At 49.7% G+C, this 18717-nt stretch overlaps 1 protein-coding gene across 2 annotated transcripts in view; it reads left to right on the forward strand.

Annotated features, from left to right (window-relative positions):
- Window positions 1-7261, forward strand: part of STK35 (serine/threonine kinase 35) — a 44224-nt gene extending 36963 nt beyond the window's left edge. For both annotated transcript variants that reach the window (XM_006042052.4, XR_003103116.3), the window contains one exon: window positions 2811-7261. The gene's annotated coding sequence lies outside the window, so the exon portion shown is untranslated. The remainder of the gene's footprint in view (window positions 1-2810) is intronic.
- The last annotated feature ends 11456 nt before the right edge of the window (window positions 7262-18717 follow it).

Below are 18717 nucleotides of genomic sequence, written 5' to 3' on the forward strand. Positions count from 1 at the left end.
ATGTAAAAGAGACTTCTGGCTTCTGAATTTCCCTGCCGGCACTGCTTTTCAGCTGCCATGGGCCACCTTCCTGTTGTGACTGACGGTCATCCATTTGAGGTTGTCCTCAGCTTGGGTCCAGCCAGGGGAGGGAGGAAAGCAGTGTTGAAAAGGACATCACTGATTCCAAAATTATGTCAGTGTGACCGTACCACTTCCCAGGCCTTTCTTGTGTCTCACAAGGACTTAATGTCTTATATGGTGAAGTTCCCCCCAAGCCTTCCCTCCCCCATCTTCTGGTTGCTCTGCTTCATCTACTGGAAGCAGCAGGGAGAAGGCACTCGGCCTGCTGAATGAAGCTGGAATTGGGGATGGCGGCAGGACCATCCCAGGATATGCTTGTGATGACTGTATTTTTCCAAGTCAAAAACTGGCATACAAGACCCACCAGTGGAGGTTTGTTGAGGGGGATTAATAGGCAGGGCAACAGAAGCAGCAGAAAAGAAGGCTGGGGCGAAGAGGTCCCAGCTTCTCCTTCCAAGATCAGATAACTTCTCCAGTGCCTTTATCATCCAATCTCACATGACTCCACACAGGGACCCCAGGTCACGCCTCCCCTGTGCAGTGGAGGAAGGGTCCCACAGTCTAGTCTCTCATCTGAAGGTGTGGAGATTCTCCACCATCCACTGTGTGTGGAGGAGCCCAGAGAAGAGCCTGGATCTGGGCTCTGGGACCCCTCACTACTCTAGGGACCTCTCCCAGGGACCTTTCTTATTCATCAAAGGACATGGTTTTTCCCATTAAAAAGTACAGTGTGACAACATGATGTGTACTCAGTATTAAAAATACAGAGGGAGAGAGGAGGAAGAGGAAAATCCACCCGTGACAAGTACATTTTGATGTATTTTGATGTGTTTTCTTGCCAGATTTCTTATACTTGGAGGTTTTTAGCTTTTACATAGCTATGATCATACTGTATGTCACAGAACTTCATAGCCTTTTTTTTCCCACTTAACCCTTGGAAATGCTTCTGCCACACTTTGTTTAGAATGCCACATGGTTTTCTCATTTCCTCTATAATGTATCATTGAGTAGATGGATCATTTGCTTCAATCTCTCATTTTTGGATTTGTGGTTATTGCTTCAATTTAAATACTGCTTCTGTGGACATCTTTATTCATAAAGTCTTTTCCATATTTAGTATATTCAGTTAAACTAGATTTCCAGAAGTGGAATTTTAGGGTCTAAATACATTTGAAGCTCTGAAAACGTTGCCAGATTGCTTTCTAGAAGGCTTTGTCATACTCTTCCAGGGGTGTGCATGTCCTTGCCGTCATTCACGGGGCTGGAGGCAGTTAGGATGGTTCAGTGGCCAAGGGCCATGGCCTCGTAAGCCTGACACATTTGTAATTTCTGGTTGGGGACAAATGGCTGGGAGAGGATGGGCTCGTCAAGGAGTCGGGTCCTGCCGTAGGCCAGGTACTTCACACAGTTGTTATTCCACTCAAATCTCAAAAAAGAGCCCCCATTTCACAGAAGAGGAAAGGAAGGCTGACCTGGAGAAGTAAATTGTCCAATATCACCATATCCTGCCGCCTCCAGTGAGGATAGCCAGGCATCTCCCCGGGACCTGAGGATTACAGTGCTCTGAGTGTACACGTGTCAGGTAATGGGGGTCGGAGGTGGGGCTGGGACCCACGCCGTGTTGTCGGACTGCAACAGCTCACGGAGCCTTGAAGCCAGTGGGGGAGTCAAGCACCCTGGGTAAGGCTGGTCTGATTTGATCATTCAGATGGGCATTTAGAAACTGATGAGACCATGGGTTTCCACGGAACACTACCGCCCTGGGTGGCCCGCCTGCCAGGCTTAGACTATGCTTAGCTCTGTTCAGGCTCAGACTGGGAAAGTAGGGCTGGGCAGGGTGGAGACCGCCCAGAGATAATCTCTGCAGGTTGTTGTATTCTAGGCCTCCACTAGAACAGGTTCCTGAAGCATAGGCCACTGGTCTTGCCATTCCCAGATAGCTAGTAACAGTACAGCTAGGCACTGTTGTAAGCTTTCCACATATTAGTTTATTTGGGTTTCATAATACCTGTGATGTGGTACAGTGCCCAGACCAAAGAACCAGAGGACTCAGACTTGCTCACAGTCAAGTGGCAGAGCCTGTGGACTGGGCTGCAGTTCTGGCTCCAGCCTCCTTCCTAAGCACGGCAGTGTCCTGAGCACAGGGCCCAGCGGGTGGCTGGGAGACGAACAGTGCCCCTACCTGTGGGACTCTGGCCTTCCTTATGACCTGGGCGGGTAGCCTAGTGCAGGTTCTCAGAGCCCTGAGCCTCACTTTTCTTGTCTCTGAAATGGGATGAGAGGGTTGCTGTGAATGCTCAGGGCAGCCTGATTAGTCACTAGGGAAGGGGGTGTGGAGGGGATGAGGGCATCCTGGCTGCCATGGCTCAGGGACAGATGACTAGGATCCTGTTCATCTTCTCTGAGCAGGGTGGGGAAGCCAGGAGAGAGGGACTCAAATTTGTAGCCAGGGCCTCACATGTGGATTTCCAGCCGGAGCCTGCCCCTTAGGCAGTGAGGTGATCTGACGTGTGGTGCTTAGCCTGCATCACAGTTGATCTGGAATGGTGGGGATAACGTGTCCGGTACCTGGTGGCTGTAGTGAGGCTGGATTCACCCCCCAAGAGTGAAACCAACTCCCCCACCCCACCCCTGCACAGCTCCGGAATTCATCTGGGTTGGGTGCTGGCACCTAGGGAGGCATCTGGAGCTTGGAGGCACCCACACCCACTGACCCACATCCACTCTCCCTGCCTTCTGTCTTTCAGGTTGACCCTCGGGACCCACAGTCTCATCGTGTCTCGCACAGAGTTCAGCAGAGGGCACAGGTGGTGGCTTGGCCGGTTGGTGATCTCCTGACAGCCGGGTCTCCAGCAATGTGAAGCTTTCGTTTGGGTTTTCCCCCTCCTCTTACTTTTGCTTTATTTTTTATTTTTTGTCCCCCTGCCTTTGTTTTTTTTTTTTTTTTTTTTTTTTTTTTTAATTTAAATGATTAAGACTTCAGAAGAGCAGGAAGTTATGCTGTGGACAGGCACCACTTTCTTTAAAGAAACTCAATATGGACAAAGCATATGTATAAATTTCATTTTTAATTTTTATAAGGGGTTAGGGAGCTATTTTGTTTTTGTCCTTTATTTTCCCTGTCTTCTTTCTTTTACCCATCTCTTAGTTCTGCTTATAACACCTCACTTCCCCAGAGAAGGCCTACCCCTCCGTGGAGAATCTGGGGACCTCTCCTGGATCAGGGGGCATGAGGACAGAAGCAGGCCTCTGTGCCGCCTCCCCACCAGGTGCAGGAACTGCTGGACTCCCTGGTGGGCTGCTGCTGGCTGGCCCTTCGGCCTTGGAGATGATCAGAGGCCAAGAACCACCGAGAAGGGGAAGACCAGAGCTTGGCCCGGAGAACTCAAGAAAGAAGATCCCTGTTTGGAGTTTGTCTTTTTTAAGTGGTTGGAAACCCAGAGTCACACCAGGACTTACAGAGGGAATTGTTTCCCTCTACTGCCCTTCATAACCAGGGGTTCTGACAGGGGAGGGCCCGAAGGTGACCATCTCTTACTCCCCGGTAATTGAGCGGCCAGCCCACCCCAGCTCTACAGACCTACCTTTCTGTCAGTGATCTTCCTCCCAGACGATGATTCCCTGGGAAAAAATGTCGTGCCAAACCTCTGCCTAGGATACAGCAGGGTCTTCAGCTGGCATCTGTCACTCCTGTGACGTCAGCACCCACCACCTCCTGCCTCCGGGATCATCTTCCCAGATGTGCCCGCCAGATGTCCAGGGTGTCAGAGCCCCCTGAGACCCAGTTGTGACCATTGCCATAAGAACAGGGTGTCCTAAACTGGCTGTTAACTCCTCACAGTGCAGCGTGTGCCCTGTGAGCCAGGCCCCAGGCTGTCATATATGGTGACAATGCCAAGCGTCGTCTCCCTCCCCGCAGAGCCTTCCTGTTAGGTGCCCACCCTCAGTGTAAACGTGTCTAAGGGAAAGGATGGACCTGGCTGAGCGGGTGGACCACAGCCATCAGGTGACTGGGCTTGGTGGCCGTGACTCCCGACCCCACCTCCAGTGTCTGTCTGTGTAGCCTTTCTTCCATTCTCCATCCACACTCACACAGCCTCCCTCTTGGGCTTTCGAAGAGGCGTGTCCTCTCCCCTTGCCAGGAGGAGAGCTGTTCCTCTTGCCCCGTACCCAGGAGCCCCTTCAGCTGTTCCACAGGCTTCTCACCCCAGAACAGCAAGGCAAGGAAGGGAAAAGGAGTTCTTTTGTGTTTATCTTTGTTGTTTTCTCTAACCAGCGTAGAATGGATAGGGGGAGATGTTGGAGGGCATTTAAGTTGGTATGTGACCAAGGGGGGCTTCCCCCCAGAGCCACAGTCCTTCCACCCTGGGAGTCTGGAAGAGACCAGCACAGCATCAGCCCAGATTTGCAAACTCAGCAGTGTGTTTGCTCACATTCTTTCCGCCTTTTCTCAAGGCTTCTTCCTCCTTCTGGGCAGATGGCTGGCTGTGGTTAGCAGGGTCCGGCAAGGCGGCAGGTGGTGACCAGGCCCCTCACTCCCCTGGGGATGCGCTGAGCTGCAGCTGGAAGAGCGCAGCCCCTAATTGCAGTTGGTGCCCCTTCTCCGCCCCACCTCCCTGCCCTCCCCTGGGGGCAGCTGTCTGTCCACGAGCACATGGGGAAGCAGTCCCTGGACTCGGCACCCCCACCTCTCCCTGGCCACAGCCCGCACTCTGAAATCCTAGCAAGGGTTCACGTCTAACAGGATATTTACCTTTTGTTTATCTTTCCCTTCTGCCCTCCCCAGATGTCTTAGCTCTGAGTAAGGTCCCAGGTGGCCATACCTTTTGGGCGAGGTGGGTGGCCTCGGTCAGGTAGCAGCGTCCACGTACCTTGGTCTTGCAGGACTCCCAGCCCATCCTTGCTTGGTGGCAGGACCTCCTTCCCTAGCTCCTGAGGCCCAGCTTGTTAGCCCCAAGTGCCTGTCTCTCCCCCTCCCCTGCTCTCCACTTCGTCTGCCTCGGCACCCCGCAGCCAGTGGAAGGCAGCCCGAAGTCAAGGCTGGCTCTGCCTGGGTAGCTAGCTGTCTGTGGCTCAGCCACTCTGCATCTCTTCTCGCTGGGGTCAGCCACCTGTCCCTTCCTGCCTTTTCACCTGGGTCTCGGGCCTGGCAGCTGCCCTGGGGCACATCATCTCAGCACCACCAATTTGTTAGTCCTGTGCAAGTTGTAGAAATCTCTAGTCCTTAAAATAACTGTCGGTTGTTCTCTTGGGATCTGTGGAAAGGAAAGTCTTCGGAGGGAGGATCTGAGCTTCATTCTCCCTCAGTGAGAGGAATCAACAAGACAGATCATAGTGCCTTATTCCATTGCCCTCTCCGCCAGACCGTCTGGCTTAGTACATGGCTTCTGTCTCCCTGTCTGTGTCCATCTGTCCTTTAAACTCACTCCCCCACACACATAGCCACGTGGGAGGATGGCTTCCCCGCGACCTCCCCATCCCTTCCTCAGCTGTAGCCAGCCATGTGTCCCCACCCACCACAGGGCACAACTAGCAGCTTCGCCGAGGACAGAGCTGTGCTGTAGACGGGTGTGCGCTCTGCCCTCCTCCCCAGCAGATCCCCACCTCTTCCCTCCAGCCAGGAGGATGCACGTCTCTTTCTTCTAGGCCTTCAAGGCCAGCTCCATCTGACACCCTCCTGGGCACAGGGACTAAGGCCGTGGACCTTAGCCTCCTCTCATCCAGAGGCAATGGGTCAAAAGTGGAATTCTTTCCCCTAACCCGCTGTGATTCGTGCCCCCATGGCTGCCTTTCTGAGGGAGTGTATTCAATGTTTACTTAAGAAATACCCTGTTTACAGCTGGAGGAGAAACTTGCCCGTTGCTGGGTGGAGATTTGACTCTCTGTACGGCTCCTGGCCTCCTTTGTGGCACTGCCCATGGTGACCCCAGAGCGAATGAAGGCAGGGGGCCAGGGCTGGGGCACAGGCCCCACAACCCCTCTGCCCCTGACCCTGCGGTGCTAAGACCACTTGCCACCTTCCTCACAGCCTTCATTCCCCGCCTCTCATTCCCTTCTTCCAAGATCTCTCTCCTTAACATATCAGTTATTTCCTAGAAAACCAGTGTTTGGAGCAATAAGATTTTTTTTTTTTTTTTTGCTTGAGTCCTTTTCTAAAAAAAAGGAAAAGAGCAGACATTGTGGGAATCTTCTTTCTTTTCCTGCTGTTGCTGTTTACCTTTTTAGAAAACAGCTCTAACTTGGATGGATATCTGGGTTTCAGCCTCAGGTTATCCTTAGGAAGCTTGGAGAGGTAGGATCAGGCCTCCACTCCCTAACTCTCTGCTCCTGCCGCCCAGGCTCCCAGCCCTGCCTACCAAATGCGCGCCCACCTTTACTCCTCTGTGCCGACCTCTCCCTGCCTGTCTTGGCTCTGCCTCTAAGTGGGACTTTTAGGTTCTTGTCCCTTCCCCATCCTGAGCCTGGGCAGGGGGCCCAGCCGCTGGAGTCTCCAAGACCTGGTAACCTGAGAAGAGCTGAGTTGTGCGGCTCCAGGCTCCAGACCCCTGGCTTGGGGCTGAGGCGCAGCCTTAGGGACAGTGTGGGCCATTTCCGATCCTGCCCTGCCAGGCTTCAGTGGCCAGGCCATCTGGAGAGAAGGCACTGGGAGTGGAGCACCAGGATGTGTCATGAGGTTGGCTAATGTCAGCACACATAGTCAAGGGCTGAGTCCGCTGCCAGTGGCTCCCAGAGTCCCTAAGATTAGGGGGTAAACAGGAAGGAGACCCCTGCATCTTTTTCCCTGAGAGGCTTCAGGAGGAAGGGACATTTTAAAGAAGTCTTTGTTCTCCCGGTGCCTCTTTCCATCAGAGCAGGGAGGATGTTGGAGTGATTTACATTCGTGTGGGGCCAGCTTGGGTGCAAGGGAGGTTTTAACCCAGGCACAAGGTTAGTTTCAAAGACTAGTTAATCTATTTTCTTTGTTTTCTTTTTTTTTTGCACAGAAGCTGGTAATCTAGGACCTACGTGTGAACAACTTTATATATGAATATTTTTTGTACTTGGTTTACTTGGGTTGGTATGATACATTATATTTAAGTTCCTTGAACACTGTGGATCCCCCTAATGTGTATGAATGACTGAGGCTTTGTAAATTAAGGGACGTTTGTGTGAATAAAGTTATTTGATGGGGTCAAAGAAGCCATATGTGATTTGAAAAGGAGTGCCTTGTGGTTTTGTCGTCTCCTGTGCAGAGGAACTTGTGTGGGTCCTGGTGGGTGAGCAGCAAGAGAAAAGGATTCTCTGCTGCTTGGTGAGAAAATGCCTCGTGGCCTTGAGTGGTCTTCTCCCCCTCCACACCTGGGGCCGGAAGCCACCCCAGGCTTGCTGTTCTCTCCCCAGGGGTCCAAGGCCTAGCCAACTTTGCCAGCTGCCCAGACATCCAGAGACCCTTCCTTCCAGCCCCAGCTCTGTGCTTCCGCAAGTTCTGCCCCTAGGGACTTTTAGTGTAGAAATGAGAGGAGTCTCCCAACCCTGGCTACAAGGGGAAGAGGACTTTCTTGGAAAGCTCAGCCGGGAGGTGGCTGTTTAGAGGAGCAGGGCAGAACAGCCATGTGGGGGTAGCAGCCCTGTGCGGAGAGCGTCGGTTGGCCTTGGAGGTTCTGGGGAAGGGAAGAATGAGCATACAGCCCATCACCTTCTGCCTGGCCAGCACAGAGCACGTTCCACAAAGAGTGAGGACTGGCATTAAAACTCAGGTGCTTGGTTACCTGCATGGTGTGTGTGCCCCTCTGCTGAGGAGAACACTAAAGCCCAGAGAAATCCAGGCTGCAGGGTGAACGCTTGGTGAAGAGGAAAAGCCACGTGCAACGCGTCGCTGGGACAGGTGTCAGCCGGGCTGCATGTCCCTTCCTCTTCAGTGAGGGTGGTGATCGCTACCTTCAGAGAAGCTGAGGGCTCCGTAAGAACGTAGTCCTGGGCCGGGCATTTAGAAGGCTCTCAAAAAATGGGTCTCTAGTTTCCTTTTCCCAAAGGGACAGAGTTGGGATTCTCTGGGAGTCTGCTGAACTCTGGACCCTGACTCCTGGTACTGCACAGCATCTGTAAAGCTTAAAAATCAGGAAAGAATTGGTGTTTGACATGGGACCTACCACTCAGACTTTTCCTGAGGAGATCTGGTAAGCCCAGGAGTCATAGAGCTGCAGGAGGACAGAGTCAGGACTCTGGAATGTGGGTTTAGCGGAAGAGATAAGACAGGCTCCCCGCCTAATCTGAAAGTGAGCAGGCTGCATTCCAGGCCCAAGCCTTGGTGTCCAGCAGCTGCTGGGGATGAAGCTTCTAGCAAAGGACACTTCTGTGTTTAACCCGGAGCTTGAAGAAAAACAACCCGCAAGCGTTCTGGGTTTTTTGTTTTTTGTTTTTAAATAACTACTGAGATAATTCACCCTTTTGAAGGGTACATGGCTGTGGTTTTTAGTATATTGAGTTATGCAGCCATCACCTCTTAATTCCAGAACATTTTTATCACCTCAAAAAAGAAACCCATGCCCACCTGCTGTCATCCCTTCCCAAACATGCTCCTCACACCGGCCCCCCCCCCCACCCAGCACACACACCCCCGCTCCGGCCCTAGGTAACCACCGATCTGCCTTTGTGTCTGGATTTGCCTCTTTGGATATTCCATATAAATGGGATCACATAGTAGGTGGCCTTTTGTGTCTGGCTTCTTTCACTTCATAATGTTTTCAAGGCTCATCCCTGTTATTTACTTATACCAGGGTTTCCTTCCTCTTTATTGCTCAATAGTATTCCATTGTATGGAAATACCACATCTTAGATTTTATCTATCCACTCACCAATTGGTTGACGTTTGGATTGTTTCCAGTATCTTGGCTATTACACATAATGCCACAATGCAGATTCGTGTACAAGTGTTTACGCGGACCTGTGTTTTAATGCTCTTGGGCACATACATACCCGGCAGTAGACTGCATCCAATGCCTACAGCAGTTTTTGAGGATCTGCCAAACTGGTCTCCACAAGGATATACCAACACAACACTGTAAACCAATTTTTTAAAAAAGAGGGGGCACCATTTTACATTCCCACCAGTGATATCAGAGGGTTTCACTTTCTCCACTTCCTTTCCCACACTTGTTACTGTCTTTTTTTGCGGTCATCCTCGTAGGTGTTAAGAGATGTCTACACCCCTATACCACTAATGGCGGACAAGGGAGAACAGTGAATAGCTACTTTAGATTCCCTGCTGCTGCTAAGTCGCTTCAGTCGTGTCCGACTCTGTGCGACCCCATAGATGGCAGCCCACCAGGCTCCCCCGTCCCTGGGATTCTTCAGGCAAGAACACTGGAGTGGGTTGCCATTTCCTTCTCCAATGTATGAAAGTGAAAAGATAAAGTGAAGTCACTCAGTCGTGTCCAACTCCTAGCGACCCATGGACTGCAGCCACCAGGCCCTTTCATCCATGGGATTTTCCAGGCAAGAGTACTGGAGTGGGTGCCATTGCCTTCTCCGGTTTAGATTCCCATCCAGTCACTACTCCAGCAGGCATGGGGTGCAGAGTTCAGAGAACACAAACTGGCTCTGCTGTTTGTTGGCTCCTTGACCCTGAGGCAGATCACCTTTCTGACTTGATTTTCTCATCTGCAAAGTAGTAAAATCCCCTTCATGTGAGAGTTGGCAAGCCTGAAAGTTTTCATGGTGGGCACTCCAGAGCATTTCTTTCTCTCCCCGTCTCCCAGGCACTGTGGGTTCATTAGAACTGGGATCAAAGTGGAGGGGCTTTGAGAGGCTCACTGTGTGTCGGGTGTGGGTGTGGGTGTGAGTGCTGAACCTGGGCACACCACTGGGACATGGGGTCTCTGGAGAGGGGGATCTGGGCGCCCTTCACCCAAGTAAGGAGAGGTCACACATCCAGGCCTGCACTCCCCATCCCCTCCTGCCCTGCTTCCACATGTCCCTCCAATTCCAGCCTCTGGCTCAGTCATTCGGTAAGTAGCCGCTCCAGCCACCAGCACGTTGCTTATGAACCAAGTGGGGCCTGTGGGCTCCACATCTAGGGGAGGAAGGACTCAGAAAAGACAGGTGCGTCATGGCATGCCTGGCCTGAGGCAGATGGACATTCGGCTATGGAGTGGTTGTGGTGGAGACATGCTGGACGAGGTAAGGCCTGATGCCACACTTGGTCCAACCTGTGGTCTGACTTGAGCCCCCAGCTCTCTCCAGGCCACACTGCAGTCCCCAGCCCACAGTGCCCTGACAGGCTGCAGTGGGCACAGCACCCAGCCTTTGTTAGCCTTTCAACTTGGAGAGTTGCAGCATCTTCCTGCTACCCAGGAGGTCTTTGCATCGTATCCCACCCTGAGGACCCAAAGGAGAGCTTGTGGCATTGAGACCAACTGCTCAATCCAGCCTTTGCATGGCAGATTCCCCTTTAAATCATCAAAATAGCTCATGGCACAAACCCTCTGAGCTCCCACTGTACTCATGGGATCACCCAGACCTTCTCCTTGGCCTGTCAGGCCCTTCTCCATCATCCTCCCTAGACCCTTTTGCTACCAGCACCCCTCAGGCTCTACCGTCCAGCCATCTCAGCCTCACTGCTCTCCTAGAAGCACACACAGGACATTTCCATTTCAGTGCCTTTAACTTGCTATTCCTGCTGCCTGGAAGGCATCGCTTCACTGCTCTAGTTAGGTCTCTGCTCATGCCCTTGAGAGAGCTCTCCTGGTCCCCTTATCCAAAGAAACACCCAATCACTATCTCAAGCCCTTTAACCTGCTTTCTTTTTCCTTATAGAACTTAATCACTAGCAGAAAGTTTTATGTGTCACACACGTGTATAATATACAAGCGTGTGTGTGCTGCTGCTGCTGCTAAGTCGCTTCAGTCGTGTCCGACTCTGTGCAACCCCATAGACGGCAGCCCACCAGGCTCCCCCGTCCCTGGGAGTCTCCAGGCAAGAACACTGGAGTGGGTAGCGTGTGTGTGAATGTATATAAATACATTAAACAGGACCCAACATGGCCCATAATTGGTGTTCACTACATGTTTATCCCAGAAGGACGGCAAGAAGCGCAAGCGCAGTTGCAAGGAGAGCTACTCTGTGTACGTGTACAAGGTGCTGAAACAAGTCCATCCGGACACCGGCATCTTATCCAAGGCCATGGGAATCATGAACTCCTTCATCAACGACATTTTCGAGCTCATCGCTGGTGAGGCATCGCGCCTGGTGCATTACAACAAGCGCTCGACTATCACATCCAGGGAGATCCAGACCGCCATGCGCTTGCTGCTACCTGGGGAGCTGGCCAAGCACACCGTGTCTGAGGGCACTAAGGCTGTCACCAAGTATACCAGCTCCAAGTAAATATAATATGCCAGCCGCTGTTAATGGAGAAGGCAATGGCACCCCACTCCAGTACTCTTGCCTGGAAAATCCCATGGACAGAGGGCCTGGTGGGCTGTAGTCCATGGAGTCACTAAGAGTCAGACACAACTGAGCGACTTCACTTTCACTTTCACATGTTTATTAGGCTTCTCAGGTGGCACTAGTCGTAAAGAACCCAGTCCGCCAATGAAAGAGACATAAGAGACGTAAGTTTGATCCCTGGGTCAGGAAGATCCCCTGGAGGAGGGCATGGCAATCCACTCCAGTATTCTTGCCTGGAGAACCCATAGACAGAGGAGCCTGGTGGGCTAAAGTCCCTGGGGTCACAAAGAGTGGGACATGACTGAAGCAACTTAGCATGCACATGTTTATGAAGTAGATGGATGAGGGCACATCATACCTGCAGGAACATGGCCCCATGGGAGGAACCTGCTCAGGGGCCTGCAGGGTAGGGCAGGCCCCAGCCCTTGAAGCAGGGCTCCTGAGCCTAGCCACCCTTGTGGCTTGGCCTGCAACTCCTGTCTGCTCCTGAGGTTTAGTCACAGTCCACCCATTCCCACCAGTGCCTGAGAAGTAGGAAAAAAACAAGCTATGTGAGAAGGAATCACCAGTTGTGGATGATGATACTAATTTAATCTTTAAGCTTTTTCTGTCAAAGGCCAAGAGGTAAGTACTTTAGGCTTTGCAGGCCCTGGGCCCTGTTGCTGCCGCTCAGCTTCACCATGTTCCCACACGAGCAGCCACACACAGTATGTAATCAGGTGAGTGTGGCTCTGAATCAATCAGACTTTGGTCATGGACACTGAAATTTAGATTTCACATGATTTCCACTACAGTGTCACAAAATATTATTTTTCTTCAACTATTTAAAAATGTAAAACCGCATATCCAGAGCAGTCTACAGTTGGACCTGTGCAGTAGACTGCATGGCCTGGAACTGATGAGTCCAGCTCAGACTTGTGTCTCTGGGTCACGTGTTATGTCCACAGGGGTGAGTGAGAGGTCATGTAGGGTGATGGGGGAGAACCAGGCCCAGAGGCTCTGCTTCATCTCTAGCTGGTCTGTTGGCTGCAGCTTGGTTGGGGGAGGAAAGGAGAGTGCAGGGAGATGGACATATGTTCTCGAATCTAGAAAAGCATGAAATACAATTGGAACAGGAGTCCAGAAACCTGCACCCACATCCAGCGTGGCCTCTTGCCAGCTGCAGGATGTGGCAAATTCTCTCCTCTCTGGGTTGAATAGTATGGTGGATTCTGGGGCCAGACAGAAACGTTAGGATAATCACTTTACCACTGACAGTCTTGTGACCATGATGTATCATTCTCTGAGCCTCTGTTTTCTCATCTGTAAAATGGCAGTAGTATCATTACCCACTTCATAGATTTTTCTGAGGATTAATGACAGCGCATGTATATTGCAGAGTATAGCACCTGGCATGCATTAAATTAGCCATAAATAATATATATTGATAATATTTTTTTAAGAGGAGAAACATCCTGTAAGGTGCTTCTTAAAAAAAGGGAGGGGGCTCAAAGTTCAAATACCAGTAAGCAATGCACCGCTCCATGTCCTAATGCATCGTAAAGGCTCTGAGAAGTCCTGTTTCTCAAGCTTCGCGGATCATCAGCACTTCCACATCGAATGCCGATAACATCTCCTGACACCAGTGTTCTGGGAAAATGCTTTGAAGCCCACTTTGAGAGATGCTAAACAAGAGAATCTTTGCAGCTCTTAGATCCTAATTCCCTGTCCAGGGACTTTAGCCATCCTATCCTGTTTCACATGGGGCCAGAATCACTTCCCTCTTGCAAAAGACTCCAATAATTGCTTCTGCTTGGTCTACTGGCTCCTTGAGGGCAGATCAGAATGAGGAATTTAATAACCATGGTCTGGGTACCCTGCCAAAATGCTGCAGGGCCCCAGCTCAGACAACTCAAATGTGGTGAGAACACAGAGAGCAGTTCCCCCCCGCCAGCAGACCAAAGCCACTGCCAAAGCCCTCAAATTCCTGCTCCCCATGTTGGCAAAGCCCCGCCGCCCTCCAGCTAGTGTTTACCCACTTTGATGAGCATTTAGCGTTCTGCTGGGAGGCACCTGTAGTTAGTGGGGCCGCACACAGGCCCTGCCATGAGACCGGCTCGTTCAAACCAGCTGGCTCTGCCTCCTTCAGGACTCAATTTCCCTGTATGTAAAATGGAGGTGACAGCTGCATCTGTGTCTCTGAGGTTTCAGTATGGCTGCCTAGACTGGAGACCCCAAAGAACAGCAGCTGAAACAAGCATAACGGGGCGTGTGCCATCCAGGGCTATGGTGCTGGTGATATGGAGTCATCAGGGTTCCCATCTCCTGTTGACTTCCTGCTGCAACACCTTCCACAAGTAGCTTCCCAGTCAGGTTCATCTTTAAGGTAACACTTTCCAGTCCAGGAAGCCGGCTGGAGCTTCAGGCATTGTCTCCTCATCCCAAGTGATAGCAAAGAGGGAGGGAGGAAAAGAGCTCACCCTTCCTTCTCTGGAGGCTTCCCTGAAGTCCCATGTCACCACTTATATCTCACTGACTTGGCAAATTAGCACAGGGACACATCTGCTGCCAAGGAGGCTGGGACAAGAGGGGGGCAGTGGACCTGTCACTAAGGTTGAGGGAAGACTGGATACTGGGAAGGCAAGTACTGAGGATGCCTCTGGCTCATCTAATAAAGGTAAGGTATTATCATTATTGGGCTTCCCTGGTGGCTCAGATGGTAAAGAATTCACCTGCAGTGCAGGAGACACAAGAGGTGTGGGTTCAGTCCCAGGGTGGGGAAGATCTTCTGGAGAAGGAAATGGCAACCCACTCCAGTATTCTTGTCCGGAGAATTCCACAGAGAGGGGAGCCTGGTGGGCTACAGTCCATGGGGTTTCAAAGAGTCAGACTGACTGAGTGACTAACACACACACACATATTATCATTATTAATAACAGTGCTGCAGATCTGGGCTCAAAAAGGAGAGAAAACAATTAGCCAGAAGAGATACAAGGGCACCTTATTCAGAGCTGGCAGAGTGGCCACCTGTGTAGTACTGGGGAACTACCCAGGGCTGGGTATTTAGTCAATAGTTATGTATCCACTGCTATTCTGGGACTGAGGGTAGAGAAGAGATGGCTGAAGAGGCAGTATTTTATGATAATTAAGACTGGGGTCTGAAATATGCTTTCTGGATAGAGTCCCAGGTCTGCCACTTCCTGTGTGATCCTGCGCAACTTACTTAACCCCTCTGAGCTTCATTGTCTTCACCTCTAAGTTAGAGAATATAATAAACACCATCACAAGATTATTCTGAGAGTTCAATGAATTAATACAAATAAAGTGCTTTGAACACTGAATAAGAAGCACTGGGATCTCTTGAGTGGGTTGTGAAGCTCCTCAACACCTACTTGGCTTTCTTCCTGCTGCCTGGATCAGATCATTCATTGAACAGCCATTCTGCTGGGCACTGCAGATTCAAAGATGAAATCCATCTCAACCTGATTCTCTCATCACAGGGATGTTCCTGTGCCTCCAACTGTGCACCACATTGACCGTCCTGAAGATGGCTAGGCAGAGGTGTGGGGTCAGGGGAGGGGCACACAGAGGACATATTCTGAGAACTTGGTCCAGGCGAGATGGATCCAAGGGGCTAAGAGACTTGGGGTTAGCCCCAGGCCCAGGTGGGATGTGGCCTGCCCACGTCTGTGTCTCATAGTTCTGGGCAGGCAGTAGGGCCTGTGGACAGGACCCAGGGGACAAGGTCACCCAATTCCAACACAGAAAAATAATCCTCTGTTTTCCTAAGTTATCAGATGAGCAGTAATCTGAGGACAAAATGTTATCAGCCATGGATGCTGTGGAGCTGAGCTAGTTGCCTTCACCTCAGAGCCCTGCCAGTTTTCTTTTCTCAGGACCCCAGACTCAATTCCCAGGGCAGTTTCTATGACCATTTCCCTCCACCCAACCCTGTTCTTGAGACTATCACACACCCTCCCCAGCCAGCTTTGGGGAGTGATTTAAAACAGTGAGCTCTGACCACCTTTGTCAGGTATTAATTAATTGCCCCTCAGTTCTAAATGTTCCTTCAATATGTGCTCTATGGTAAGCAACAGAATTCCTTTAAGCACTTCCCTTTTAAGGTGACCATGAATTTAAGCTCTCAGTAGAAGACTCTGGAGGGACATGGCAGGAGGAAAAGTCTTCCTGTAATTCCCAGCTCAGGACAGGAGATGAATTCCAACTCCAGCGGAGGACACAGAAAGCGGTCCACATGTGACTGCAGCCTCGGCCCATTGATAACCTGTCCAGAGCCCTCTTGAAACCACGGCCCCTTCATAGTCTGTGCACACTTGCCTCTGGCCTGGAGTTTACACACCCAGTAGCGGCCCCTCCACAAGCCTATGTGCAGCCCAGGTGGTCTGAAGGCCACCTACAGTCTCCCACAGCCCATGATACTGTTGGCTAAAGACCTGATGACCACCCCAGTCTGATTCCTGGGTCAGGAAGATCTGCTGGAGAAGGGATAGGCTACCCACTCCAATCTTCTTGGACTTCCCTGGTGGCTCAGCTGGTAAAGAATCTGCCTGCAATTCAGAGACCTGGGTTCGATTCCTGAGTTGGGAAGATCCCCTGGAGGAGGGAAAGGCTACCTATTCCCTGGTAGAAGAGGTAGAAAAGTAGAAAAGGCCTGGAGAATTCCCTGGTAGAAGAGGTAGAAGAGTAGAAAAGGCCTGGAGAATTCCATGGACTGTATAGGCCATGGGGTCACAAAGAGACACGACCGAGCAACTTGACTTTTCTCTTCCCCCACATGTATCCACTCTGGAGCGATGCCTATGACTTGCTCAGAAGTTTCAGACCAGCTCCAGCTGGCTAAATCATCAAACTTCTCTGCTCTCTGGTGACTGAACTACACCTTTTCCAACACGGTCTAAACACCATACAAGTTTGTCCTTCCTTGGGAATTTATGAAAAAACTACCACTAGTACTCTTGCCTGACAAATCCCATGGACGGAGGAGCCTGGTGGGCTGCAGTCCATGGGGTCGCTAAGAGTCAGACATGACTGAGTGAATTCAGTTTCACTTTTCACTTTCATGCATTGGAGAAGGAAATGGCAACCCACTCCAGTGTTCTTGCCTGGAGAATCCCAGGGACGGCAGAGCCTGGTGGGCTGCCGTCTATGGGGTCGCACAGAGTCGCACATGACTGAAGCGACTTAGCAGCAGCAGCAACATCATTCTTAATGGTAAAAGACAGAATGCTTTCCCCCTAAGATCAGAACAAGAAAAGATATCCACTCTTACCATTCAACACTGTACTGGAGTTTTTAGCCAGTGCAAAGAGGTTCTTTAAAACTTTAAAAAAAAAAAAAAAGGCATAAGATTAGAAAGAAGTAAAACTCTTAATTAGCATGTGACATTTATATAGAAAATCCAATGGAATCTAAAATTGACTTTAGCAAAGTTCCAGGATACAAGACCAATATACAACAATCAATTGTATTTCTGTATACTAGCAATGAATAATTGAAAATTGAAATAGAAAAGTATGCCATCTACAGTATCATCAAAAAATATGAATGACTTAGGGATAAAACACGTGAACGACTTATACAGTGAACACTAGAAAACATTGCCCAAAGAAATTAAAGAAAATCTACACATGGAGAGAGATAGGTCGCTTTTCTGTATTTGTAGATTCTACATTTGCGGACTCACACGTTCTTTAAGTTCATTTGTGACCCCGAGTCAGTGGTGCCCATGCTGCTGCAGATTTGCAGGCTGCCCAGGACCGCATGACACACGTGTTCCCAGCTGAGGTCAACAAGGTGACGCTCTGCCTCTTGTTTCAGACCCTCAGCAAGTGTCCTTTTCACAGCCTATTTGAGGCTATGTTTTCACATTTGTACTATTTGTTGGTAATTTTAAAATGATCCCCCAAGAATATGGGGAAAGGCTGTCTGGTGCTTTTGTGTGCAAGAAGTCTGGGAGGTGCCTTTTTGCAAAAACTTGTTATGTCAGATAAACTTCATTCAGGCTTGAGTTATAATGTTGTTGGCTGTGAATTCATTGTTCATAAATCACCAGAAAATATGACAAAAGACATCTTTTAACAGAAACACACATACAGCAAGTTTACTTATTGATCAGTTGACAAAAATGTGATTAGACGCTCACAGGACCTAACCCTGTATTTCCCGTGGGAGCAATGGCTCAGATTCACCAATTTAGTGTTCATGGAGATTGTATAGACAATAACTACTGGGAATAAAGAGACTCAACTGTATTGGTTGGTACATGGGTCAGAGCACTCAATATTAAGATGGCAATTTGCCCTAAATTGATTTATAGATTCAAGGCAATTCCAATAAAAATCCCAGCAGAATTTTCTATAGAAACTGACAAGCTGATTTTAAAATTCATATGGAAATTCATATGGAAAGACATAAAATGGTCAAAAGAGATTGGACAAAAAATGAATTTAGAAGGCTAACACTATCTGATTTCAAGAATTATTATGAAGCTACAGTAATCAGAACAGTATGGTACTGGCAAAAATATAGACATGTAGATAAGTATAACAGAATAGAGTCCAAACACAGACCCACACATATTTGAACAACTGATTTCTGACAAAGTTATGAAGTCAGTGCCATGGAGAAAGGATAGCCTTTTAAACAAATGGTGCTGGAAGAACTGGATACACATCAAAAACAAACAAAAAAAACTTCAATGTATGCCTCACACTATGTACAAAATTTAATTCGAAATGAATCATAACCTTAAAGGTGAAATGTGAAATGATAAAACTTCTGGAAGAAAACAGGAATGTCTTTGTGATCTACAGTAGGCTAGGGAAGTACCTCTTAAAAGACATGCCACCAACTATATACGGAATCTAGAAAAATGGTACTGATGAACCTATTTGCAGGACAGGAATAGAGGCTGGGGGTGGCTGCTGTGGCTGACTGCTACAAGTCCATGGATGTACAGACCCAGAGGGGAGAGTAGAGAGTGAGATGAATTGAGAAAGTAGCATTGAAACCTATACACTACCATGTGTAAAATAGAAAGCTACTGGAAAGTTGCTGTATAACACAGGGAGCTCAGCCTGTGTTCTGTGATGACCTAGAGGGGCAGAATGGAGGGGTCGGAGGAAGGCTCAAGACGGAGTGGGTATAAGTATATTTATGGCTGATTTGGGGTATTGTACGGCAGAAGCCAACACAATATTGTAAAGCAATTATCCTCCAATTAAAAAA

Source organism: Bubalus bubalis, chromosome 14 (genome assembly GCF_019923935.1).
Source record: "Bubalus bubalis isolate 160015118507 breed Murrah chromosome 14, NDDB_SH_1, whole genome shotgun sequence".
Classification (NCBI taxonomy): Eukaryota; Metazoa; Chordata; class Mammalia; order Artiodactyla; family Bovidae; genus Bubalus; species Bubalus bubalis.